Source organism: Schistocerca cancellata, chromosome 9 (genome assembly GCF_023864275.1).
Source record: "Schistocerca cancellata isolate TAMUIC-IGC-003103 chromosome 9, iqSchCanc2.1, whole genome shotgun sequence".
Taxonomy (NCBI): domain Eukaryota; kingdom Metazoa; phylum Arthropoda; class Insecta; order Orthoptera; family Acrididae; genus Schistocerca; species Schistocerca cancellata.
In genome coordinates this window covers 156,110,138-156,128,891 of record NC_064634.1, presented here as the reverse complement: position 1 = coordinate 156,128,891, position 18,754 = coordinate 156,110,138, and the positions used below count along the sequence as shown (strand labels likewise).

Here is an 18,754-nt window from a genome sequence, read left to right as displayed (position 1 = left end):
CTCATTACTAATGATTCTAGCTTATTTAGAAAGAATATGAGACTCAGCAGTATTGGAAGTCTTGGATAGGCCTCTGAACAAGCCTATGACATGTTAATCGCTTTGTAAATTCTGTGATAGCTATTCTGTACCTCTGGCACTTATTCAAGTAATTCACTAACCTGTCTTTCAGAAGCTAATTTATTATTTTTGAAAACGATGACAGTACGGAAACTGACCCAGTATTTTTCTGTGTCTTCAGCATTGCCCCCTTTACCAGAGGGACAACTCTTACCTGTTTGAAATACTCTGGGAAGTTCCCGGATGTGAACGACACATTGACCACTGTTTCAGCACACAGACTGACACTTCTTCTAGGGCTCTTAACTATTTATTTTTGTTTTTGTTTTTGTGTACTTCATTAAATGTAGTTGGTCATAACATAACCATACTTAGTGCACAACTATTTTACACGTGTCGTATCTGTAATTTTTATTGTAATTCCCTTGCAGTACGTGAAAAACGCTCCTTCACGAAGAGGATAATTTATTACTTTACTATAGTCCTTTATCTGTACGTTCTTTTTGTCATATCTTCCCGTCTCCTTTTAGCTGCTTCTTATTTTGGTATTATTTTCTGCCTTATATATTATCTACAACATCAGCTTAATTTCACGTCGGTGTTAACACAGTATGTCAGTATTAAATGGACGATATTTTCTTAATGTTCTACAAAATATTACTTATTAGTTACGAATCGGTTTTCGGGTTCTCAGACCATCTTGATGCGGCAACTGGGTTCTGTTTTCACCTGAAAGTAGTAGGCTGCCGTAATCCGGTTCTTGGCAAACAAAATAATAATGTTTCATATTTAATATCATATATTACTTAGTTATTAGATGACTTTTTTCAGTAATCGGTACTATGTTCGAATCCTTTCGTACTCAAGGCTCAAATTTAAGATATTATGTGTACAATGATTCTTTGCGTGCAAATGAGGTACGTAATTGTCTAGAACTTTTCAATAGTTACGTTTTACATTTATTTTTGTGTGGCATTGTGACTGATGCAAGTATCTTTGGAAAAATTTCTTCAAAATTCATTGTAAGTAATGGCCGGAAGTAGAGAATTTCAATTTTAACTTGGTGTATGTATAATTTTAATACCTACTTTGGTTTTCTATTTCTCTTAATTTTTTTTTTTTTGCTTTTGATATGTCTCTTGCAATTTTTTTGCAGAAATTGCTAAAGCTGTTGTAGTTACCCTTGGCACCGTTGAACGACAGGAACATTCTGAAATTGTTAATGAGGTTGCTATTTGTTTTATCTGCGGAGAACCTCTTTATTTTATATCTTATCACTCCAATTAATTTTTAATATACTTCTGTATTACTAAATTTCAAACGCTTCGCTCCCCAAAGTTCATGCTTCACTTCCTTACGTTGCACTGTCCCAGCAATACATTTTAGGAATTTGTGCACCATTGCCATAGCGCTTCCTAATCCGAGCATCTTCAATCGATATTGGTCTTCTACATACTGTATGTTTCCCGTCCTTCTCCATACCTTCTTCCTACTTCTCTGAGGATTTAAAGCATTTTGCAACATTTTATGTTGTCGAATGCTTTTTGTAGGTCAAAAAATCATAAACACTTTGATATTTCTCAAGTGTTGTCTCCGTCATCATGCAAAACGTCGGTGGTGCCTCTGTGGTGCCTTTATCTCTCTTAACGTGAAACTGCTAGTCATCTTAGAAACCCTCATTTTTCTTTCCCATTTTATTGAATGTTATCTTGTCAGTAACTCGGATGTAAGAGCTTTTCTACTGAGGTAATTCTCGCCTTTCTCTCCTCTTCCTATCTGCGGGACTGCACAGACAATATTGTTACGAAAGTCCGATGGAGACTCTATAAAATTAAATAAGTCAGTACATATATAAACTTCCTTTATAGGTGCACTTGGAAGTGGATGAATATTATTATGGAAAGTTTACCCTGTAAGCGATTTATTAACATCTATTAAAACTACAATGATCAAGTCCATTGTGGCTAGCGAACCGTCTATGCAACAAGTGCTAGTGGCTTCTAAGCTGCACATTTCGGGTACGACGTCATGAAGTGGCGCAGCAGAAGAAACAGAAGCGATCCAGGGCGTCGGCCGATGTGCACTGGCGGAGCGGGCCTCATGTGTGAACGCAGCATCCAAGGCATCATCCTAGACGCTGCCTGCATTCGGCCACGTGCCCCTGGAAAAAAAAGAAATCGTTTTAAGCGCTGCAGAAATGATAATGTCAAGATTTTTTTGGCAAGCGAGCTCCACTGCAAATATAGTCAGCAGTTCTCAGGAGTCAACATGTATCTATAGGGTGTTCGAAAAAAGTCTCAGATACTTTGAGAGGTGGTATTACTCATCGAAAGAGGAAAAATAAGTCCAATAAACATGGCTTGTTTCTGCAATAAACACGTGTTTAGAGGAGGTGTTCGACGTGGCGTCCCTTTATGACAAAGTATTCCCCTGTCCTTCGGCGTAAGGAATGACGCGCTCTTTGAAGTATAACCAGTTGTTGTCGTACCTGCTGACACGCATTGTAGAAGTGACCCTGTAGTGCCCGCACATCGTTGACTGGCGTGGCGTAGGCGAATTCGTTCAATGGTTCCCATAACAGAAGACCTTGGAGAACGAGCAGGCCAGCGTGTGACGAAAGTGTTCTGGTGCACCATCGTTTGTTTTCGTTGCTGCAATGGCACAGCCTCCAGCAAGGTAGGCAATACATTAATTAGAAAGTTCAGAAAATGAGCCCCAGTTAACCTTTGTCGTAGTATATTTGATCTCCTTAACCAATCGCCAAGTACGCCTGTCCATACGCTGACTGAGAATCGCTGTTGATGCCCTCTTCCCTGAACTGCTTGGAGATTTATTTCTGCCCGTACATGTTGGTTATGGAAATTCACAAAACCATCTCTTCTGAACCTTGCGTCATAGGCAAATAAAATTTTGGATGTGAGCAGTGGATCTGTGGCACACGTTTGCAACAGCCTTTGACAGGTATGCCATCTGCCACGATGATCCTGTGCCCTTAGGGCCTCAGCACGCTGTGGATGATATGCGTACAGCGATTGTCCATGAGGAACACAGCAGATAAGAGAGTGAGACCAGCCTTCTCCTGCTGCTGCTAATCGTCACACACTGGTCCCAGGGGTTTCTTCCACTGAACGTAGCACACGATCCTCCATGTCAGGAGTGCGGACTGTTCAATCCTTCCATTGTAGGTCTTCCGAGGTGTACGGATAGCTGTGTCCCTTAGAAGCTGGAAAAGTCTACCGAACAGCTTATCAGAAGGCACTTTGCGCTATGGTTATTTTTCAGCGTAGAAGGCACAGGCTACGTACGTTTCTAAACCACAGCACAATGTCATATTCACCATTTTCCTCGTCTAGTAGTAGGCTTCCATTGCTAAGAATAGCGGAAGAGAAAAAAATGTAAATGTGCTACACCATTTGTACATACAAACAGCGCAATAACAGTAAACACATACGTGAATCCGCGTGTGGAAGAAGGTAAAACACCAGGATCGAAAGTACTGTACAGTAAGTCTCACAAACATGACGAAAACTAATGTGGTCTACAACACGCTTCGAACCACACAACTGACTGCAGACCACCTAATGGGAGGTAAAGTACTGTGAGTAAGACATCATAATACCTCACCGACACATCTAACGGAGCGCCAATTGTATGACTGTGTTAATATCCGCAATCAACTGTCTCACAGCCCTTCCTATAAACACGTATTTATCTAGGGAAGTATGCGTTTCCGGATCCATGTTTACTGGATTTATTTTTCTTCTTTCGATGAGTGCTGCCACCTTTCAAAGTATTATACACCTATTTTTTTTACTACACTCCTGGAAATGGAAAAAAGAACACATTGACACCGGTGTGTCAGACCCACCATACTTGCTCCGGACACTGCGAGAGGGCTGTACAAGCAATGATCACACGCACGGCACAGCGGACACACCAGGAACCGCGGTGTTGGCCGTCGAATGGCGCTAGCTGCGCAGCATTTGTGCACCGCCGCCGTCAGTGTCAGCCAGTTTGCCGTGGCATACGGAGCTCCATCGCAGTCTTTAACACTGGTAGCATGCAGCGACAGCGTGGACGTGAACCGTATGTGCAGTTGACAGACTTTGAGCGAGGGCGTATAGTGGGCATGCCGGAGGCCGGGTGGACGTACCGCCGAATTGCTCAACACGTGGGGCGTGAGGTCTCCACAGTACATCGATGTTGTCGCCAGTGGTCGGCGGAAGGTGCACGTGCCCGTCGACCTGGGACCGGACCGCAGCGACGTACGGATGCACGCCAAGACCGTAGGATCCTACGCAGTGCCATAGGGGACCGCACCGCCACTTCCCAGCAAATTAGGGACACTGTTGCTCCTGGGGTATCGGCGAGGACCATTCGCAACCGTCTCCATGAAGCTGGGCTACGGTCCCGCACACCGTTAGGCCGTCTTCCGCTCACGCCCCAACATCGTGCAGCCCGCCTCCAGTGGTGTCGCGACAGGCGTGAATGGAGGGACGAATGGAGACGTGTCGTCTTCAGCGATGAGAGTTGCTTCTGCCTTGGTGCCAATGATGGTCGTATGCGTGTTTGGCGCCGTGCAGGTGAGCGCCACAATCAGGACTGCATACGACCGAGGCACGCAGGGCCAACACCCGGCATCATGGTGTGGGGAGCGATCTCCTACACTGGCCGTACACCACTGGTGATCGTCGAGGGGACACTGAATAGTGCACGGTACATCCAAACCGTCATCGAACCCATCGTCCTACCATTCCTAGACCGGCAAGGGAACTTGCTGTTCCAACAGGACAATGCACGTCTGCATGTATCCCGTGCCACCCAACGTACTGTAGAAGGTGTAAGTCAACTACCCTGGCCAGCAAGGTCTCCGGATCTGTCCCCCATTGAGCATGTTTGGGACTGGATGAAGCGTCGTCTCACGCGGTCTGCACGTCCAGCACGAACGCTGGTCCAACTGAGGCGCCAGGTGGAAATGGCATGGCAAGCCGTTCCACAGGACTACATGCAGCATCTCTACGATCGTCTCCATGGGAGAATAGCAGCCTGCATTGCTGCGAAAGGTGGATATACACTGTACTAGTGCCGACATTGTGCATGCTCTGTTGCCTGTGTCTATGTGCCTGTGGTTCTGTCAGTGTGATCATGTGATGTATCTGACCCCAGGAATGTGTCAATAAAGTTTCCCCTTCCTGGGACAATGAATTCACGGTGTTCTTATTTCAATTTCCAGGAGTGTATATAAAGGCAATACATCTGATACAGTTACTACCCCATCAGTAAATGAAATACAGCAAGCAATAAAGAAATTAAAGAATAACAAGGCTTGTGGCGAGGACAAGATATACGCTGAGTTATTAAAGAATGGAGGCCCACAACTGGAATTGGAAATACAGGCGTTAATAGAAACAATTTGGTAGACAGAAACCATTCCTGCAGATTGCAAAACTGCAATTGTGTGCCCCATATTTAAGAAGAATGATCCACTTGTTTGTAATGACTACAGAGGAATTGCCTTATTGGATGTCTCCTACAAAATCTTATCGAGCTGCCTATTAAACAGGCTGATACCAATAACAGAAGAACTGATTGGGGACTACCAATGCGGTTTCCGCAGAAACAGATCCACGTTAGATCACTTATTCACCCTGAGACAAGTAACTGAGAAGGCGTGGGAATTCAGTGTAGATGTCCACATATTATTCGTAGATTTTATTAAGGCCTATAATAGCATACACCGACAGACACTCCTAAATATAATGAAGGAATTTAAAATACCATCGAAATTAATCAGATTAGTTAAAATGTGTATTGATGAAACTTTATGTCGCACAAAGGCACCGGTAGGAGAAACTGAAGATTTTAAGGTGTACACTGGACTGAGACAAGGGGATGCCATTTCAACTATTTTATTTAACCTTATCTTAGAGAAGATCGATAGAGAATTTTCTAAAACCAGTCCACAAGGGATCCAGGTACAGGATGTGAACATTACAAGACTTGCCTATGCAGATGATGTAGCTCTAATAAGTAGTCCCAAAAGAGAATTAATAACAATGATGCAAAATTACTACAAAATTGCTTAGAAAAAAGGATTACATATTAATGAAGAAAAGACAAACTCCACCACTGCCGGTCCCAAGTCCGGGGCCTCATTTCGCAAGTGATGAGGAAGGAGGAGGGGGAGGAGTAACACCTCGTTAAAAAACCTGGGTCCATCTGGCTCCGGATGGTAGCACCCTGTAAGGGCCCCTGCCTAGGGTTACTAGGTGAAACCTGGTCAACGGTCTTAAAGGCGGAAGAGGAAGTTCAGATTCCCAACGGCGGAGAGAGCGGAAGAACTACCTCCAGGACTCACAATCTTGGTTGTACATTTTGTGGCCTTTGGGTCACACCCAAAATAACTTTCATCAATCATGGAAGTGTGTGATGTAAACTATTTTACCCCAGGTGGACGATCCACCGTACGCCAGTACGTCAGAAGACATTCGGATTCTGGGGAGTCTGCAACATTGCACAAAGACAAGTCGGAGTGTCTTGGAATCTCATCCAGATTTCAATATAGGCAATCAACGTACCTAGCAACTTTCAATGCAAACTCATTGTTGAAAACCGGAAAACTAAAACATCTAACAGATAAGCTAAAGAGCCACAACGTACTCACAACAGCCATTCAAGAAACACGATACATGGATACAGATACCTTCGATTCCCAAGGTTTTAGGATATACAAAGGGAAAGTGGGACCGAGAGTAATGAAAAATGTACCACATCTTGGGACAGCCTTTATAATCAACAAACAAATCTTGAACACAATAGTTGGCTTTGATTCCCAATCAGAAAGAATCTCAAGTCTTACATTCACAAGCACAAACAAAATCTACACAATTATCAATGCACATGCCCCTATAAACGAGGATAACAGGAAAAACAAAGAAAAAGTGGAGGCCTTTTGGAATCGTCTAGATGACATTATTCAGAAAATTCCAGATAAAAACATCATCATTCTTCTTGGAGATTTTAATGCACAGATTGGTAAAGAAAAAAGATATAAGAAAATAGTTGGAAACTATCCTGCACACAAGAGAACAAACAGAAATGGTGTGAGGCTAATAGAACTTTGCCAAGCACACAATTTAATTCTTAAATCCACAGCTTTCAAGAAACTACCACGAAGACAAAAGACATGGGTGTCCCCAAATCCTAGCCTTGGGGAATTTCAACTTGATCATGTGGCAATCAAGAAGATTTCTAGCAAAGAAATCATGAACGTTAGGGTACTCAGGGGAGCAAACTTGGATTCAGACCATTACCTTTCTAAAATTAAGTTCAAAGTCATCCCAAACAGGAAACGCAGCATGAAACAAATTAAGGGTCGGAAGTATAGCACAGAAAAGATATTAAAGTCAGATGAATTCACAAAAGCAACAGAAAGCATTCAGACACAAAGCTGGGAGGATATCAAGGAAAACCTCATTACTCCAGCTGAACGGATAGCACCTAACAAAAAAAGTAAAAAACATGCCTGGTGGTCGCTGGAATGTGATGCCCTCATTGAAACAAGAAAACAGGCATGGGAAAATTGTCAATCACAGAAAACAGAAGAAAATAGACTGAATTTCATTACAGTTAGAAAACTGGTAGATAAAAATATAAAAAGGATTAAGAAGACACATGAGAACAAAACTCTCCTCCAAATTGATGAAGAATTTGCTAAAAACAACGCAAGGAGCTTTTACAGAACTTTCAAACAAAGTTTATCAAGATACAAAGCACCCACCCTCCAATTTCGAGATGTAAATGGGACCATCGCGCACAACAACACGGAAAACTGCAAAATACTAGCAGGCTACTTTGAGAAACTCTTGAATTGTGAACCCATCCTTGAAAAATTTGAATCCATCCCAAACAACCGTGAGAAGCCGGATTCAGAACCACCGACTACTGAAGAACTACAGAAGGTCATTTCAGAACTTAAAAACAACAAGGCGTCCGGAGAAAATCAAATAGTGGCCGAACTAATGAAAAAGGCTGACAAAAATGCAGTTACATCCCTAAAGTGTGTTTTCGATCAGATCTGGAAAGAAGAAGAGATCCCCGCAGAATGGAGCTCTCATCAACCCTATCCACAAGAAAGGTTTGAAGACAGACCCCAACAATTACAGAGGAATATCACTGCTGGACATAACGTACAAGATTCTTTCTAAAGTCCTTTTGAACAGGGCAGAGCCGCAATTGGATCCGCAAATCGGGGAATACCAGGGAGGTTTTAGACAGGGTAGATCATGTTCGGAACAAATACTAAACCTCAAAAACATTACGGCATACCAAAAATCAAGGGCAAAGACATACGTAATCTCCTTCATTGATTTCAAAAAAGCATATGATTCGATTGATAGAGAATCTCTGTTATCAGTCCTGGAAGAAATGGGTTTGGATAAGAAAACAACTAATATTATAAAAGCGACCCTTACAAATACATTTTCGAAAGTTAAATTTATGGGCGAACTATCGGAACCCTTTGAAATAAAAACGGGAGTGTGACAGGGCGATGGGCTCTCACCGTTGCTGTTCAATTGTGCGCTTGAGAAAGTAGTCAGAGAATGGAACACAAATATTAAGAGTGGTATAAGACTGGGTGGCAAAAAGAAGAACCTTAAAGTAAATTGCATTGCTTTTGCAGATGATATGGCCCTGTTTGCTCAAACAATGGAAGAAGCACGGGAGCAAATCCTTGAACTAAAGAAACAAGCAGCTAAAATTGGGCTTCACATCTCCTCTGAAAAAACTAAGATATTGACAAACATCAAGCACTCATGTAAATACCTCAAAGTTCAAGAACAGAAGATTGAAATAGTAAAAGAATTCAAATATCTCGGAGAATGGATTAGTTGGAATGCTGGGGAAAGCAAAGCAATGGAATCCAGAAAAAATAAACTTGAATTGGCCTTCCAATTAACAAAAAATACATACAACAAAAAATCCTTTTCATGGGGGTCCAAAATTACACATTACAAGACAATGATTAAGCCAGAAGCACTGTATGCAGCAGAAACACTTAACATGAATTTCAAAGGCCAAATGGAGAAACTTGAGGTAAAGGAAAGAAAAATTTTAAGAAAAATCATTGGGCCAAAATTTCAAAACAATAAGATTATATACATCAAAAATGAAACTCTCTACAAGAAAATTGAAAAACTTTCAGATTCTATGCGAAAAAGGAGAATAAATTTTTATGGTCATCTTCGCAGAATGAATTCCAACAGATTAACTAAACAAATCTTTGACTTCTTCCGTAACCGAAAAACGAAGCCCAACTGGTTTAAAGAAACTGAGAAAGACCTAATGGATTTAAATATTTCAGAAAATTCACTTATTGATCGAACTGCTAAATTAATTACTAAAGATGAAAACATAAGGTTCCAAGACAAATCCACACAAAAGTCAAAATCCTTCATCTTGGAAGAAGAGAGGAGAAGAAGATCAGAAAGAATGAAGAAACACTGGGCCCTAAGAAAAGAACAACGCCCAAAGAAATGATTGATCCAGCGTACCCCAAAGAGGGTGAAACGAAAGAAGAAGAAGAAGAAAAGACAGAATACCTGCCCATAAGTAAGAAAACCAGAACAGATGCACCTCTGACTGTAGATGGATTAAATTTCAAAACTGTTGACCACTTCAAGTACCTAGGAAGTCTTTTTAGTAATAACAGCAGAATGTATATAGAAATAGATGCCCGTTTATCAACAGCAAACAAGACACTTTTTAGTTTCATCAAAATTCTAAGAGAAAGATCACTTAGCAGTAACTTCAAAATCCGCTTATATCAATCGACCATAATACCTGTGATAATGTATGTATGTGAAACATTAATGTTTAGAAAGAAAGATGAAGAAAAACTGTTAATATTCGAAAGAAAAGTACTAAGGAAAATTTTTGGACCTGTATACAACGAAAATAACATGGAATGGAGAATAAGAAGAAATGAAGAATTAAGAGGGCTGTATAAACACCGTAACATCGTCGAAGTACTCAAGAGAAGAAGGTTGAATTGGGCAGGCCATATAGCAAGAATGACAGAGAATAGACTACCTAGAGTGGCATTCAGCAGAACAATAGATGGAGGGAGACCCAGAATCAGATGGCGATAACATTCGGGAGGACACAACTAGGATGAACAGCAACAGCAACTGGACAAACAGCGCATTCGACAGGCAGAAGTGGAAGAGGCTCATAGAGCAGGCGTATGGTCGATAAGGTCCTTGCCACATGTAAAGTAAAAAGTAAAAAGTATAAAGGCAAATCGTTGTTTAACGTTATTAAGAAAAATCTTGAAAAGTTCTTCATAAATTTATTTCAAATTTTTACACAATATACTAATAAACATTCAGACTGTCGTAGGTTGCACATTTTTTAAATGTATATAATTTGTAAAAATATATTTAATGTAGAAAGGGTAAATGTAGTGAGCAAAAATCTCGAAAAGTAAGCGACAGTCTTACTTCTGCAAGACCAGCAGACAGTAGCGAAGTGCAGGAAGGTCTGTGGGAAATCGACGATTTGTGAAAAAACTGACAGCTGAAAGTAAACGTAAACTAATGTAACGTATTGCAAATAAACTGGAGAATAAATCGGTGCGATGACGGCTGTGTTCCAGAAAGCCACACGCGGAAATGAGTTTTTAAGGGGGTCATATCTGGGGGTTTTGGATAGCCCTGGGCCTAGCGACTATTTGTTTATCTATCAGAACAACGAGCACACAGTGTGTATCTACAGTACAGGGTCAAAATTTAAACATTACACACTTCCTCCGGCCCAGGCAAATTGAGCAAATCGGTTGGTTCTTTTGTATTGGGTGTGGTCTCCGGTGGACCTTAGTCAGCTTACAAAAGTACCATTTGTTCATGGGTGGTTCCTGAGGAAGTCCCGGAAACCCTGAATTTTGGGCACGAAAAGTACCAATTTTGGGGATGGCTACTTGTATAATTTCTATTCGTGGCAGATCGTCGAAATTATCTATTTTGTTCTGGAAAACAGGATTTGGGAGCCAATCTAAACGTAGTGTAAGTAAATTGCAAGCCGAGTCGTGCTACGTTGCATATACGCCGCAGCAAGGCCCTTATACCTGCACCGTAAGTCACGACCTAGTTGTACGCTGAGTCCTCGTCCACTGGAACCACAATAAGGTGCTTTTCCTCCCTTTCCGAACCGCGTCGAAGTAGCCATACAAATGATAGCAACGTAAACATCCTGCTCCCGGGAGAAGGTCGACATGGCGTTGTACATCAGGTCCACTTAAATACGCGTATTTCATTTGTTCTAGTTGTTTTAACGTTTAAATCCTACTTTCCCGCCTTTTATGATCCACGCTCTGTTCTAAGTTGAAACATCATGTTATGCGTTGCCACCTTAAAAACTTGTGTGTTTGTTATTACGTCAGTTATTGTACCATGCATATCCCGTCCTTTAAAAGAGTGTCTTATTAATGTACAATTTTATAATTGTCATGTACCACTTGATAATTATAAAGTTATAATTATAAAGAAAATGGTTTTCATGACTTTCAATACAGGACGCGCGCGATTTTTAAATTACGTTGCTGTAATTTGTTTCTTATGTTTTCCATTGCAGTTTCTGAAGATCCAGTCATGATTAAAAATTTTGTCACGACGTCGGAAAGAAAATAAAATTATTATCGTTTACAATTTTAAAATTTTTGACATTATAGTTCTTGTTCGAGCACATCCAGCTGTCTTTCATCAGTACACTACGTAAGAGTCCTTGGCTCATCTACCTGCTGGACAAGTTGTGAATCAGGCAGAGATATTACTGGGCCTCTTTTCGACCACCTCTGGGCGCAAATTTCTGTGCGTACAGTTTACAAAAAAATGGCTCTAAGCACTATGGGACTTAACATCTGAGGTCATCAGTCCCATAGACTTAGAACTAACCTAAGGACATCACACACATCCATGCCCAAGGCAGGATTCGAACCTGCGACCGTAGCAGCCGCATGGTTCCGGATTGAAGCGCCTAGAACCGCTCGGCCACAGCGTCCGGCGTACAGTTTACAGTACATCCTGTTATACAGCCACAAACAAATGGCAAGGTAACCCTTGGCCATTGTCAAAGTGGTTCGAATACCGCTAACATTCAAGCACGTACCGCTCGTAGATGTGGATGTACATGTAGAATTGCGAAGCCGGTTTCTGGAAAACAGAATTTTGGAGCCAATCTGTGTGTAGTGTAAGTAAATTGCAAGAGTCGACGAAAAAAAAAAACTTTTAGAAAGATCAATTTAATTGACTAGCCTCGTGACTGGTCACATGTTACAACTGGCAAAGATAGTCAAATGCAAAACAACGTTGAAGCTCATGAACAACATGCTGAGCGAAAGGAAATTCAGGGTCAAATTAAATGGTGAAACCAGCAAGTGCCACACCCTAAAAAATGGTCTTAGCTCCCTGGCTCTTCAACATCTATATAGCAGATTTGCCTGATCTGCATACACGTAAATTTGCCTACACAGATGATTTAGCTATTACAGCACAAAGTTACTCGTTTGAAAACCTGGAATCAACACTAAATGAAGATCTAGCTACACTGAAAAAATACTATGTCACATGGCACCTAAAAATCAGTGTGACAGAAACAGTAAACACAGTCATGCATCTAAACAACAAGGAAGCGAGAAGGGAACTGGGCCTGGTTACAAATGGTAAAGCTGTCAGCCACGAGAATTTCCCAAAATAGCTCGGTATTAAGCTAGATCGCAGCATGACTTTCAGACAACACCTAACTGATACTGCCCAAAAGATAAAGACGAGACATAACCTGCTCAACAGACTGGCAGGCACCACTTGGGGTTGTGATGCTGCCACTCTACGAACTGCTGCACTGGCACTGCTGTATAGCGCTGCAGAATACTGTGCCCCAGTCTGGAGCAGAAGCCCGCACGCCAAAAAAGTGGATGTACAACTAAATGCCACTCTGAGAACCGTCACCGGCACTATCCGGCCAACCCCCGTTGAGTGGCTTCCAGTGCTGGAAAACATCTCTCCTGCTTCCATAGGTAGAGAGAAAGCAACCCAGGACATAGTAGAAAAAACTGAAGCAAACCCAAGGCTACCCATACATGCCCACATGGGAGGACCCACGAGACTCAAGTCCAGGAAACCTATCGTCTGGAGCAGAACCTTGGGCACAGAGGGTCTCGATGCTGAATGGAAGAATGCATGGCAGGGGCTGGGGGACGTTGCAGAAGCAAACAACCAAATGGGGCTATACAGACGATTCGTGTTGTGACTGTGGCGAGGTACAAACAATGGACCATCTTCTGGTTTGTAACATTCGTGGTTTCAGAGACGGCTCTCTAATGTCGCTCCAGAAGTTCACGCGCCTAGTCGTAGATATAGCTAATTGCTATAATCGCACTATTTCACTCCCATTTATGGAGCTTGTTAGCACTTGATGTTAGGTTGGCGCCATTAAAATGCATTGTGTTGTGGTAATCGCTGCTGCTTGCTGGATCGCTGCTGTGTCTCGATGCTGATGCTGGCTCTAAATCTGGTTGTCTAGGGTTAGAAACATGAGGTCCCGTGTTTTTTATGTGCTTTTGATGATAAAGAACGAGCGAAACCAACAAATATGTAAACTTCAAATTATTTATTACTCTGGTGGCCATCTTAATTCCACTGTCCACCAAAGACTATGACACAACACAACTTCCTTTACATGTTCTTTGCATTGTTTATCCACCTCAAACAATAACACACTAACACACTGTACCAAAGTGACATTCCGACTGCCTTTCGACCCTTCTTGCTGCTCGTATTTATAACATTGTCAAAGAACTACTAAAAAGAGATATAGTTTACAAGTCACATGTACATCTGTTATCATAATTTGTGCAGAAAAGTTATTAATTTGCATCGAGTGACATAATTTAACATGTTATTAAAATGACGGACAGATTTGTTGACTTGACTGAATAATTCTTTGTTACAAAAAGTCCGTTTTTTAGAAGTTTGTCAATTGACTTCTCTAATTTGCATAAATAAGTAATTAACATGAATTATTAAGAAATACATTGGTTTTCGTCTAAAACAGGATTGATTTCGTGAATACTATACGCTCCTAGTGAACAAATAGGTTTCACTGGGTGATTTTTATTTAAGGAGATCCAAAATACCTAAGTTGTACACTATTTTTCGTACTTCATATTAATTATTTAAGATGAACTCAGTGTTTTTACATGATGACATTTGCTGTATCAGTGATCAAGTGATATTAACTTTTGTGTGGGTTAGTTATTCAGTATAATTTAATGGGTTGACTGTTTATGGAGACATGTTACGCAATCATTGTTAACATACACAATAACTTTTCTATAATCGTAAATACTCGTTAAACTGGTTGAATTTGGAGGGTATCACATACTTCGGTACAGTAAAGCCTTTAATATGTTCCGTTACAATACCCCCCTCGGGTAATATCATTTACAGAATGTTAATGATATTAGCCGACTAGGACAAATGTGTCAAATGGTTAAAATTTGGAAAGTACTACTTTAATAAAAATTTTTTTGTTTTTTTTGTTTTACTATGCATAATGTGAATGTATGCAATGACCGTTACACCATTTCAAAATGACTTTTTCCTGCAAATATTTTAGTTGTGTTGTTTCAAATGCACTTTGTGTTATGTCATGCAGTATGACAGCATAATAAAAATAATTAGTAATATATGAAAGTAAAAAAAAATGTTAATCTTTGCTCCCAGTGAGCCACATGGAAAATGATTAAAAACAGACACAAATATATCACATGCGATTTTAAGATATATAAAAAATACATGTAAATTATTTCAAAGTCAGTTCTCATTGAGTCACAGATTAATCAAGATAATAGAAGGAACATAAATATATTACATAGATGGACAGGTCATATGTCCATAGGAAAATATTGCAACTGTCTGCTCTTTTTTGAGCCACATAAAAGAAATGAAAACAAAGAACATAAATATAAGTATGGACATGACATATAAACACAAACACTAGAGAAGTCACATGTATGAATATAATATGCACTTGCAAAAAAAGGAAATATTTAAAAAACTTGTCTCCCATTGAGATGCATAGTCAAGTCAGTACAAGAACATATTAATACTAAAATTGGACACTTAAATTGGTCACAACATAACACAGACATCAAACTTGGTGAACATCTGATTAACTGTAGAAAATTGTACACAAATCTTATGCCTAAGAACACAATAGTCACAAAATGATGGGTCTTGCACAACAATTTTTTCATTGTCTTTTATTTGGTGCAAGTATGTCCCATATTCAACAATACAAAAGGAAAGTAATAAATGTTTGTCACCTTCTTGCCCGTTGCAAGTAAAAAAGATGTCTCAAAATTTAATATTCAATAGTGACAATATAAATATAAAAACATTCTCTCAGAGATCTGGAACTTCTCCAGGGTCTGTAGGATGAGTGGTAGTTGCTATTAGACACACCCAGTAAAAAGCTTTGCTGATAACATGCTTTATGGAAAATGGGTAAGTAACTGCATTCAAACAGGGAAATGTGCTTAACCATGTTTATATGGTTTCAATTCAGTGATGTTTCTTAATCCAAATAACCTTCTTGATCTGGGAAAGATAAGTCTATACGCATTAGGATGTGGGCTTTCTTTTATTTCAAATGGACAAATGTCAATGTTTACTTTAACATATGGACAACCTAGCTCAACATCTTTGTCTATTTCAGTATTTTCAAACAATAGATCATTTTCAGTTTCTTTAGTTCCTAAGTCTAATGTCTCTTTCCTACACTTAGACACACCCCTCTCTGTTTACAAAGCATTGAGAATTAAACATAAACCTTTGTTTTCACCTGTTCCTTTTAACACTGTGTTGTCACTTAACAAACTACTGTTTTCACCCCCTTTTTTATAAAGTCCACTACGGATTCTTGTCCACCATGTAGGATACAGGGTTGCACTTACCTTTGCTAATTCTTTCCAAAAGGCACCTTTGTTTTTACAGTATCCATAGTTGTTCCACAAAACTTCTAAAAACTTTCCCCCTTTTTGTTGAAAACACACATTTACATTCCATCCCTTCATATTTTCTTTAATATTATTATTATTACCATTCTCATAGAGTAGTGTTTCATAGTTCCCAATAGGCAATAGCTTGTCCTCAGATACACATTCCCTAGTCTGCATTTCACTTACATTAACCTCATTATGACCCATGTTTGTCACACCACTTACCTTTACCTCATCATCACTTTTCAATTCTACAAATACTTTTATTTCTTCCTCCACACTCTCATCAACAACATCACTTGATTTAGGATCATTATTTAAATGTCCCTCAATTACTTCTTCCTCCTCCTCTGCAACAACCCCATCTTCAGTTTCCCCCCTATGTATCTGAATCTCAGCAATTGAGTCTTTGGCTCCATTAAACACTTCGTCATCCCCCTTCTTATCAAATAAACCCCCCAAAATAGATTCTATTTGTGGTGTGTCTGACTTGATATTAACACCAGTATCTTTTTCAGCCCAACTATGGAACTCTGCAATACCTTCAACTTCTGCACTTTCACTAACTACCTGTGCTTGAACACTGTTTTTATTAACTGTATCAGTTTTCCTCATAGTATCCCAAAACCTTTTATTAAATTCTAATTTATTCATTCTAACAACATCAGTGTTTTCATGGTGCTTACACTTTACATTGTATCCTCTCCTTTTCCAGTTTCGGTTATGTGTTGTGCTATCATAATATTGTCTAGCCCCAAAACTACGGACATCTAGTGGGACTGTCCACCGTTTCCCGGCTGGTTCCCTCGGTCTGTCCATTTGTAGTTGTCGTTTTGTTCACTAGTTTCAGCAAACCCCCTTCTATCTTGTTCTCTTCCCCAATACCTATTTCTATCATTCCTGTTATCTCTCCTCCATCCTCCCTCCTGTGTATTGTTTCTGAAATCATTTTCATACCTCCTATCTCCCCTATTTGGAGCATTATTTCCAGAATTTTCAAAGTCTCTCCTCCCATAATAATCTCTATTTACATTCCTGTTCCACCCCCCATACTGGTTGTTGCCAGAGCCAAAACTTTGGTTATTTTCTCTTTCCAAGGCCCTATCTAATCTATCTACAAATTTCAGGAACTCTTCCATTGAATCGTCTGGTCCATGGACCAATTCCCACTGCAGTCTCTCTGGTAACCTTCTTTTTAAAACATCAATTTGTGTCATAATATCAAAGGAGTTATTCAAGTGAGCAAGCTTTTTCAATTGACCTCTGCAAAATTTTTGCATTCCCCCTACTTTCCCTCTATACACTGGTCCATTTAGAAATTCTGACTTTAATCTGGCTTGTATGGATTGTGACCAAAATTTGCAAATAAATTTAGCTTCAAACTCTTCAAAAGTATTCCAAGAATCATTATTCTCATTTGCCCAGGATAGGGCCTCCCCTTCTAGAAACCGTTTTACTAACTTAATTTTTATGTTATCTGACATTCCTACCACAAACATATCCTTACATTGGTGAATAAAGTCAATAGGGTGCAGATTTTCACCAGGAAAGCATTTCACTTGGATGTGCCCATACATTGTATTTTGATTGTAAATCGTTTGTTTGGACATCAATGCGTCCTCCAATTGTGTACATTTAGTGTGCATATTTTCTACTTTTGTATCTACATTAGTGGTATACAGGTTGTATTCTTGTTTAAGGTTTTCTGAAGTTTTGTCTATTCTCTGATCTAATCTTTCAACTTCAGTATCTACTCTGTTGTAGATGACAGCAATGCTGTCTGTGTTAGCTTGTATGTTTTCATTTAAACTTTCAACTTTAACTTGAAATTCTTTTCTGAAGTGTATCAACTGTTCTCTAGTGTCCTTACTGAGGGTAGTTTTAATTTCCTCACACTTCTCATTGAGATGAGTACTTAATACATCAAAATTGAAACTTAACTTATCCAGTATATCTGTGTTTTCTTTCAGTTTCACACTTATTTCTTCACTGGATTGTTTAAGTTGCGAGCTTATTTGAGTTGCAAACCCTGCTAGCCACTCTGTTAAGTTTAATTGTTCACCATCCCCTGGTTCAATTTTTACATTTCCTACGATCTCATCACTCTCAGGTAGAGACATGTTAACTATTAATTATTTTAAATGACAACAACAACAAAATACCTTGCTTTATGCTATGATGTCGTGATCGGTGTTCCTGTTGGTTTCTTCACTTATATTCGGTTTTATTGAAGCTGAGGTCTTGATTGATGAATTCCGTCGACATAATCCAGACGTTAATCTTCCGAGCGGTGTGATGATGGTTTTTGGTAGTCGCACAAACACACTTTATTTATTTATTTATTTTTGACATATTTTCACTGTTGCCACACTGCACAAATAAACTTTTTTTTGGAATGCTAAACACTTACGAAATTTATCGCTGCACTATTATCATCGATGCACTTAAAGATCCCGGATGAGACCCCACTTTTGTAATGGTCGCCTAGTCGTAGATATAGCTAATTGCTATAATCGCACTATTTCACTCCCATTTACGGAGCTTGTTAACACGTGATGTTAGGTTGGCGCCATTAAAATGCATTGTGTTGTGGTAATCGCTGCTGCTTGCTGGATCGCTGCTGTGTCTCGATGCTGA

At 39.9% G+C, this 18,754-nt stretch overlaps 1 long non-coding RNA gene across 1 annotated transcript in view; it reads right to left on the bottom strand.

Moving 5' to 3' along the window:
• Positions 1–1,976: 1,976 nt before the first annotated feature.
• Positions 1,977–18,754, bottom strand: part of LOC126100849 (uncharacterized) — a 38,743-nt gene continuing 21,965 nt past the window's right edge. Inside the window, exon 3 of the long non-coding RNA XR_007522217.1 lies at positions 1,977–2,221. This is a non-coding gene — a long non-coding RNA (uncharacterized LOC126100849). The remainder of the gene's footprint in view (positions 2,222–18,754) is intronic.